Genomic DNA, 8,568 nt, shown 5'->3' on the forward strand with positions numbered 1-8,568 from the left:
TCAAATAATGAGGCTAAATTAAAACAAGAGATTATCATTCAGGAAAAGGCATGTCAAAACAAAGTTGTTCAGAATATCTATCTACCTTGTTTTGTAGACAAATTGTGAGAAGTCTTTCAGTGCTGTACTACTTCTGCTTTCTATGGGAATTTCACAGGCTGCATTTCTTCTAAGTGACATATGATATAACAATAAGATAAAATTAGCTTTTATTTTATTTAAAATTGAGCTGGACTTCTTTCTTTGAGGAAAATTGACTGTAATTTTCCAGAGTAAGTTATTTACTGAATTCCAGTTCTGGAAGAAAAATGTGAAGAACAGGGAGTTAATAGCTGGTCTGTTGTGCTTGACAAGCTTGATAGATAAGTCTCCGCACAAAGAGGGTGATTGACTATCTGTCAGCCAGTCTAGAGTCTCCCCTACAAAGCACAGCATTATAATAAAAAAGAGGTCATGCCTTGCTAAACTTCAAAATAATTTTCCTACATTAATGGGAATAGTTATAGCAGGAATAAAATTTTCCTATTTTTCTGAGTGCAATATCTACTATGTGTTAGTTCTTGCTGAGGCATTCATGGCATTTAGACAAGTGTTTGCATTAAAACATAGCTTTGTCACAAAATTTGGTCTTGCTGTTTTGCAAGGTGCTAGAACTGTATGGAAAAGCTTCTAAAGGATGCACACAGTGAGCAAGTAGCTTGTTGTGGGTACGGAGATCTCAGTGCTCTTGCCCATTTGAAGGACAAGCATCAGCCTGAAATTCCAAACTTTCACTAAATAGCTATTCTGTTTCATGGATGAAGGAAAGCTTACAAATATAACCCATGTACTTAGTATTCAAACGCAATTAAAAGATACCCAAATGTTAACTCTTAAAAGAGTTCTAGGTCAAGAGTTTTTGAATATTTAAATTTGGCAATACTGAAGTCACTACCAGCCACTTTTTTTTTTTTTTTTTTCTGATGCTTCCTATCAACATTGCAATGTTTGAGCTGTCTGCCTTCACATTAACAGCATATGGCTGACACTTGCAGGGAGGAATGTAGTGATACCACTCAAGCCTTAGGGCAAATAAAAGCAGTTTGCCTTTTGAAGCTGCTAGGAGACCTTGTTGTTTTCCTCTCCAAGCACTCAGAAACATGTCGGCTTCTAGAAGTGTGCATAAATACTTCGCTACAGTTTAAGACGGGAGCCAAAAGAGTATGCAGTATCTGAACAAAACTTCGGTGGAAATTTAGGCTGGAGAATACGATTGCAAAAATCTAATTTAGTCAGGACTCCAGGGACAACCTTGTTTACAGTGCCATAGAGATCTCTGATTATAAATACAACAGATCTAAATTTAATACTGCATCTTACAGACAGCACTTCCAATAATTCAGCTTACTCTGGCATCCTGCTGGGACATTAGTGTAATGTTAACTTAGAAGTAAGGTTACTACCTGTGGAGTCACCAATGTCCCAGTATCTGCCTAGAAATAAGTCATGTGGCAATTGTTTCTTACTTCAGAAGAAAATAAGTGTGCATTTCATCTAGCATACGTGTGATAGTCTTCGGAGGAGGGGCGTTTACAGTAAAATTTCCTCAGAGGGAAGAAAAGATTGTGAAACTAAACCAGGGGCTGAAACAAGCCTAGCATCCCCAGATGTGGGTATGCTGAAGACCCATTTCCTGAATCTCCCTAATGTGAACAGGGACATTTTCCTTCGTACTACAGGAACAGCTTGACCCAGTGGGACTCTAGGAGCCTGGTTGATGTGGTGTCATGGGCCAAAAAAAACCCTTCTTCGAGTGGGAGTTGTGTGCATAATGGTTCCTTTCTGCCACTTCTTGTTTTCTACTCATTTTTCTTTGCTCCAGTCTGGTTTATCCATGGGGTATAGCCTCTTTGGGGGTGTCCCTGCCCCAGAGAGGGTCCTCCCCTGTCACGGAGCACCTCCTTCTGAGACCGCTTCTCTGCTCCTACCCTCAGCAGCGTTCCCTTACATGTGTCCCTTTTTCTTCCTACCCCCACAGAAGTTGTCACTTTTTTTTCTAAAATACGTCTTAAGGGAAGTGTCATGTGTTCCTTAAAGCACATAGTTAACACTTTGGAGTATGAGACAAACATTTGCACTGGCTGCAGAGTCAGCTGGAAATCACTGATACAAGTTGTTCATGTCTCTCCCACATAAGGCACCACCGCAGGTCCCAGTTACCAAAACTGTATCTTTTAAGTCCTGTCCAAGTCCATGCACTCTCTTAGAACTTCTTAAAATAGGAAATTAAGAGAATTGCACTTTGAATTTGGTAATAGCCTTTCTCTTAAAACTGATTCATCCTCAAAGAGTTCAGTGTTAACTAGACATTAGTAATTTGAAAAGAGTATATCCAAGATGAATGTAGATGAGATTGAAAGTGAGGCTATGCAGAAATCAGTTAAGGCTTGGTTGCAGAACTGGCACTCTTTTAAGATATCTGTCTTCAGTTACCAAAGATAAGTCTTGCAAAGCTCTTAATTATCATGAAGCATGAGACGCTTTATTTAATAGCTAACTCACTAAGCAAAAATTCTCTTTCTTTACTATGAAAAGCTCCAGATGATAATACATCCCTGTGACTGTCACCTCAAGATTACAATAATGAACCATAGATGAAGCCTGTGATAGGTACTAGCTTCACCTAGAGTGAATGCAGTGGTTAATTTTCCCTAATGTTAACACCACCAGCAGGTTATTATATTCCCCAGAATCCTCCATATTCTCTTGATTTGCTTCTGATATTCTTTCAAAATATTTTTCTTCATTTGTAGCCTAATGCTAGAGCTATACTGGCAGAAACCACACAGGTAAAAAGCTCAGGACAGGTGAGGTTTTTGGCAGAAAGTCACCTGGAGGGAGCTAATGAATGAAATAAAAATGAATTTAAATGATGTTTACGATGCCTACCTGCTAGAAAAAATGTTTTCCATGCTACCTTAGATAGAATTACATAGCAGTAAGGTGAGGAATGAAAGAAATGAAGAAGCAAATTAAATTTGGGTGTATTTCACTTAACAGGAAGAGTTAACATATAAGTCTAAACATATAGGAATTATGGTGATAACAGCCTTACAAGAAACATAAACATAATTGTACTCATTTTAATTGTTAACTAGACTACTGAAGTTATAAAGGATTTTTTTTTCCTGAATGCTGATCATAATCAATTGGAGCAGGTTTTTTACTGCTGCAAGAGTCTGAAGACATCCAGATCCTAGGAATCATTAACTGAGGAACGATCAGTCTGAACAGAATTATAATCATGCCGGTGCACTTGTTTTTTCCTGTCTTCATTCATATACTTTCTTTTCTAATTCACTTCTGTAAGGCAAGGAGAGGAAATGTCTTGGTGTCAGACTTCTTTTTATCTCCTGATGGGGCTCTTTTATTGTTTCTGATTTTCTTTGGAAAAATGTTGTATAGGTATTTACAAGTCTGCATAGACTATACATACAATGTATGTTACATCTGTGAGATCTTTTTAACTGCTTGATCTGACACGTGCATACTATTTTGAATACAACTAAATGAAAATTCCTTTGAAAGGGAAAAGGCATAGAGTGAAATATATAGAAAATATAGCTGGTATTATGTGACATTCTTTGAAAAACTGTCTTTGGACCTGTAACGCCAAGAAGGGTGAGCTTAAGAAGAATGTCTATAAACGCTTCTGAGTGCAATTTCTTTTTAACATCGTCTCGAGGGTGGAGAACATTCAAGAGATCAGGGGAATGCATCTCGACTGATTAACCACTTGGTGTCATGAAAGCATGGCCCAGTGTCGCTCCCACGTGGTGAGGTCAGTCACATGCTGGTTGTGGCTATCACAGAGCAGGTTTTCTTCTAAAATGTAGTTTCAGCAGAAGGCTGGCTCTCCTCTCTCCCTCTCCTCTCTCTTTTATTTTTTTCTCTTTACTCCCACTCTTTCAGTGTTCATAATTAATTTTAATTTTTCCTCATCTTTATCTTGCTCATTTGCATATTTTAGCATGCCAAGATGTTGGCAGAAATGCACCCTTATGGAATATATTCAGCAGGAGTTATTTGAAAGAGATATAAGCTTTCCTGGAATCTTTTATATGAGCAGTATTTGAAAAAAATATGTCTTTGGAAGGAGGTTTCAAGCCCTAAAATGTTTATATGGGGAAGTTTAGAAGTAAGTTATGCGTCTACTCAAAAATTAACATAACTTACCTTGTTCTCTTTAGGCAAAGGAACACTATAAACTGAGTTAAAAGCATCAAGCTAGATAACAACCTCATTTTTCCTTTAAGGATTGAAATGAGATTACTTTTTTCCTGTGTTATATTGCTTCTAGCCTTTGCACAAGTGTTGGAGAAGATTCTAAACTGCTGGGGAAGATGGAGTAGATCTTCATCCCTCCTGCCTCGTGTACACTTTGCAAAGGCCATAATAGAAACAGTTGCCAGTCCTGGGAATGCCTATTTATTTTGTAGCCTGAATTTCCCTGCCGCTGTACTGCCTTGACATGTACAGATTATGAAGAAGAAAGTAAGGAACAGGCCTGTTCAACTGAGCAGAGAAGGAAAGGTGGGTATGTAGTATAGAAGTGTGGGGCAGTATACTTCTAGTCAAGAACTTGCTCTGGGGAGAAATTTCTTGTACAACATATTTACCTCTAATTAAAGTAATAAATGCAAAGTCATACTTGATATCATAATGTCAGGGCATTTTAAATCAATATCTATCTCCAAATTTAAAAATTTGAACTTCTCCGTGAAACTATTACAGTGTCTTAGAGGTCCTGGCTACACTTTCTGATAGAGCAGAGCTTAGTCTAACACTGTGCAAGTTCATCAGTATATCCAGTTATTTTCTACATACTTTTGCCATGTGCGGTCATCAGGTTCTGATTTCCTTTTTACCTTTTTTTGAGGGGGTATATATATGTATTAGAGAATCCTCTGTTAATGTTCTGGTCCACTTAATTTGCGTTCTGTTCCCTCAGCAGCAAAAATCGTATTTAACTTGTGACTACTCAAAGAAGTTTTGTTTGGAAGATACGTTTATATAATAATGAGGTAAATGTAAATTGAGACTTACTGATTATTTGGGGAAAAACTTGAGGGAGCACAAACTCATATTAGTTTTAATTTACTATAGCCTAATACGGTTACTACCTGCTAGTTCTTCCAAGCCGTTGGTAACTCTGCTAGATAAAAAAATAAAAAATGACGGTAACCCATTTTCAAGTTACTAAATGAAAGCTGTAGGAATCTCTGGAAAGTGAAATCCTCTTATTATATTGCTAGCATACATTAACTTTTCAGAAAATATAAGAAAAGGTGAGGCACACTGATTAGGAAGAAACTTACAGGATTGTATTTTTTTTGTATACTGTATTCTAGCAAATAATTTGGTTTTACATTGCCTACTTAACTGTCCTCTGACTAAATATATTTTTAAGCTTCTTGCCACTTTATTTCTGTAGGTCTTTGATGTCTAGTGTGAGTGTACTAGCAACACAAGTGTAAGGTTACAGAAGCCCTGTGGCTAACAGGGAAATTCCATATGCCACACTTTTTGTGAAGCTTCATATCCATTTCCTTTATGATTCTATTAGTCACCCTGATCTTTAACATCATAATCTGGTGCTGGCAGCGTTTCCTTTTGCCTAAATCAAAATTGGCCTGTGGGCATCTTAAGTATTTGGATGCGAAAATCACTTTTTCATCCTCCGAGACTATCAGAAATAGACTAATTTGGATAAAATGTCTAGTCTGTTTGAAATAAAGAAGAAAGAAAAGAAATACATAAGGACATACAATATGTAGAAGAATCTAGCACTTACTAAATGCCATTTACCTGCTGCTGCCCTGTCTCTTCACCTGTCTGCTTTGAATTAGTTTCAATAGCCATCAGCATTTGGAAGAGAACCATGTATAGCAGGGACTATGATGATGATCCTAGCCAGTGTCACTGGGAACTTCAGGGGGTTATTTAATATTCACTGTGTGCACTTAACAAAAAAAAGGATGGAATGTGTTTTTCAAACTTCACTGCACATCTGCACATTATTGCATGTGTATTGTGGGCCCCAGTGACCAGTGAACAAGCTGGGCCAAATCTGTCCGCAATTACACTGATGCAAATCTGGAGTAATTGTGTCCCTTTATGAAGAGAGGCACCTTGTTTACACCAGCGTGCAAAGGCAGACGGCAGATCAGGCCTGAGTTGTCTGTTCCTGGCTGCCGTGCTCGGCTGATGGTCTGTGTTTAATGTTCTTACAGTCCTGTAGGGGTATTTGCAGAACTGCCTCAATTCAATTTGCTGCTTTTAAATAACACACTGCACTGAGGCTCCAGTTAGGCAGAAACAAAGGAGAACTGAGTGCTGGCCTATTCTGTTTTTAAAAGGGTTATTTATGTGTAACCTTCTGGTCTTTAATCTTTGCTGTTCTTCTACACACACCATCTTCCCCAAGAGCTTTTCTCCTGAATCTATGTGCTACATCCTCTTGGATTTCTTGGCTCTAATGCTGGGCTCTAGGTAAAAATGTTGTGTGGTGGTTTATCTGTGTACTTCGAGCACTTCAATTTTGAAACAGAGGGATCTTTCCTTGCAGTGTGTCTTCTGCTAACTTTTCTGAGTGCTAGAATCAAGCTCAGTTCTAACATTGCAGGATAGGACACTGTTGCAGGGGAGATATATGCCAGGTAGTTTGAAAAATTAATTTCCATATGTATACATATTTAATTTATCCTAAGTTATGTGATTATTTAGTTCTTTCAAGTTTGCTCAGTGTTTTACTTCCTAGTAACACAATTCTTCCAGTAGCTGCAGAAGCTTCAGGGTTAAGTTTATGTTATTTTAAGGAAGCTGGGATGCACAAAAACATTACTGCAGAAAGTGATTTTTGTTTGTTCTTGTACGTCTTTTGCCAGAATTAATGACGTCAATGAAGACTGTATGAGCCAAGGTTCTTTTTTTCATAGTCCTTGCGATTTAAAGAGACAGAACATTTCTAGACTGCCTGTAAATAAGGAGAAAAATTTCATGTCAACCATCCCTGATGACTAGCTCACTGTGTAAGTAAAATGTATGATGGCTATAAGAGGTGTTTTGTGAGTAGGGCATAGATGCTTTATTTTTATATATAGCTTTTAGAATTAGAGATGTATATCAAATAAGTTTTATACAGTGCTTTCAAAAAATGATCTAAGATATTTTTCTGACCTCTGTCACGACCATTTATAAGATTTGGCATGTATAACACTTCATTCAGAATCACTGATGTTCTGTGATACTATATTTGTTCTTTCAATGGTGTTAGTAAAATTTTTTTTCTGTTTATAATATAAGGTTTTTTCTAGCTGCTAATTTAGACTGGATTCTGAAAACTTGCCTTCATTGGCCCCATCCTTCTTGGTAATATACTAATCTGTTGAAAGTGTATGAGATAACTTTATATAACTCCCTCCCTTCCTTGAAGCAAGAAGTAAGGGAAGGCAACTCTGATAATTCAAATGAAAAATACTGAATTTATAAAAGTTAATGGTTCAAGATGTAATTGCTTACTACAAAATTGCAATCAGTATATATAGTGTTGGCTAGGATTTTGATGAAATTTAGTACATTAGTATAATTCCCAGAGTAACTTGTCACCCCTGGTATACACTCCTCGCATTCCCATTTGTGGTGCAAGTTCTTTTCCTTTAGAAGAAAGCTACTGAACAAACACTCAGTTTTCTCCTAGTAAATAACTATTTGACTGTCTCTGGTACTAAAAGCAACCCACAAGCTTTTCTTTCCAAGCATTACAATTGCAGCTTCATCTCAGCCCAAATCTGTGGTCTCATTCCTTGCTGCACAGTGTACATCACTGTACGATGATACATTCCCACCTAGTGGACTGCTGTGTGTATCTGTGTGATTCCACCTTGACATCTCGGATGCTATTACTATGCAAGAAAAATTGACGGATTTTATTCGATTCACTGGTGAATATTGTTTTTATTTATTTATGTATTTTATTTTGTAGACTACCAACACGGGATCTGCTGTGGGATTCTCTGTTGTCTAATTCAAATGTCTAATTCAAGAGTTGTCTCTATTTGGAGTATGACGGCATCATAGACCGATCCTGAAGCGATCCTTCAGTTTGCAGCTAGTCTGAGTTATCTTTGCTGCATTTTTCTTATGCTACAACCACATTTATTTGCTCAGTCAAAAGACTGTGCTTCCTTCCTAGGAACCCGTTTGCTTCATGTCTATGTGGTGATGATTTTCACCCTTCCTCTCACATTTAGTCTTCTCAACTACTCAATGACTGTCCATTCACTTTATTTTCATTCAAGCTCAGGTTTAGTTTGCTTTCAGCCAAAGTCTTGATTTGTGTTAAGTATTATGAAATTTGTAATGACAGCATTTTCCTTTCAAGGAATCTGCAAAAGAAGGGGTAGTCTCTAGTATTGCTGCTATCTGCTGCTGCTTTCTAACTATCCCAGTTGATCCATTTTGAGGGGTGATCATGGGGTTTTGGACTTTGTAACGTCACATGGAAAAGGCTTTAGGGCAAACAGTAGT

General features: G+C 37.5%; 1 long non-coding RNA gene across 1 annotated transcript; it reads left to right on the top strand.

Moving 5' to 3' along the window:
* Window positions 1-5,026: 5,026 nt before the first annotated feature.
* On the top strand, window positions 5,027-8,150 carry LOC112959190. The gene is made up of 3 exons (XR_003251578.1): window positions 5,027-5,063; window positions 6,927-7,070; window positions 8,024-8,150. It is a non-coding gene; the product is annotated as an uncharacterized LOC112959190 (long non-coding RNA).
* Window positions 8,151-8,568: the final 418 nt, after the last annotated feature.

Source organism: Nothoprocta perdicaria, unplaced genomic scaffold, assembly GCF_003342845.1.
Source record: "Nothoprocta perdicaria isolate Ctin4 unplaced genomic scaffold, notPer1 scaffold_114, whole genome shotgun sequence".
Lineage (NCBI taxonomy): Eukaryota > Metazoa > Chordata > Aves > Tinamiformes > Tinamidae > Nothoprocta > Nothoprocta perdicaria.